The following is a 1074-nucleotide window of genomic DNA, read 5'->3' as shown; positions in this document are numbered from 1 at the left end:
AAAAGTAGAGGACTTCCTAGAGATAATGTATCCTGGTGCCTTTAAGGATTAGAGGAGGGGCGGGACCTACCCAGAGGTTTGATTGACTGGTGAGAGGAGACTAGATTGGCTAGTGGAAGAGCAGGAAGAGGCGGATTTTGAGGACTCAGTGTGTGAGGAGTGCAGCAGCATGGAAGGAGGCAGGAGAGTGAGCTGGTAAGGTGACCAGGCTGTGAAACAACAAATATGGTCCTTTGAAGAGAACAAAGGACCAAAAAAGCAACTATAAGCCTTTTCCTGGGCACACTTGAAAAATTGAAATGATGAAATTATTAAGACATAACTTTTATTAATGTATACTTTAAGAAAAAGCGAGAGCTGGCGTCAATAATTAAAGAACAGAGGTGTTCATAAGTACGAATGTACCTGTTATGGGCAAGATAATGATTTAAGTGAGCGAAAATAAATAAAGCCTCATTCAAAAAAATTAATCATATATATCCTCTATGGTCAGAATTTTGTATGAGTGAGGTCACTACCTCGATATAGTCTAATAAATGCTGTAACCTGAGACCAGGTTGATACACTGGGTCCCAAAATGTTTTAGCTGCTGGAGAGTAAAATACCTACGGTACCTAGTATTCCCTGGTGGATCGCCCATCCAGGTACTGACCAGGCCCTGCAGTGCTTGGCTTCCAAGATCAGACGAGTTTGGGCATACTCAGTGCGGTCTGACCGTAGGTAGGTCCGTCTCCTAGGCGCACCGTCAACAGATTATGTTGGGACCCAGGAAGTCAATCACAGAGTGAGTACCAGGCTATGTTTATATCAGAGAGTGGGATAAGTACCAGTTTTTGTTAGTATCAGAGAATATTGATGCAATAAATTGCTAAATTGTGACTAAATGATCTAAACAATGGTGATTTGAGGCAAAAATAATAACTGTGAGGTCTTGGGGTTGGAATTTCCAAGATCAAACTCTACCATTTGCTCTCAAATAATCTAAGCAACAAAGCACTACAAAGCCCTCCTGTTGCTTAGATTATTGACATAATTGACTCATAATTGACTACAGCTACCAACATATTCTGCTGC

At 41.3% G+C, this 1074-nt stretch overlaps 1 pseudogene; it reads right to left on the bottom strand.

Moving 5' to 3' along the window:
• Positions 1-602: 602 nt before the first annotated feature.
• On the bottom strand, positions 603-722 carry LOC134964321 (5S ribosomal RNA; annotated as a pseudogene).
• Between the last annotated feature and the right edge of the window lie 352 nt (positions 723-1074).

Source organism: Pseudophryne corroboree, chromosome 9 (genome assembly GCF_028390025.1).
Source record: "Pseudophryne corroboree isolate aPseCor3 chromosome 9, aPseCor3.hap2, whole genome shotgun sequence".
NCBI classification, from domain to species: Eukaryota; Metazoa; Chordata; class Amphibia; order Anura; family Myobatrachidae; genus Pseudophryne; species Pseudophryne corroboree.
The sequence above is the reverse complement of the archived record's forward strand: the minus strand, read 5'-3'. Positions and strand labels throughout refer to the sequence as shown.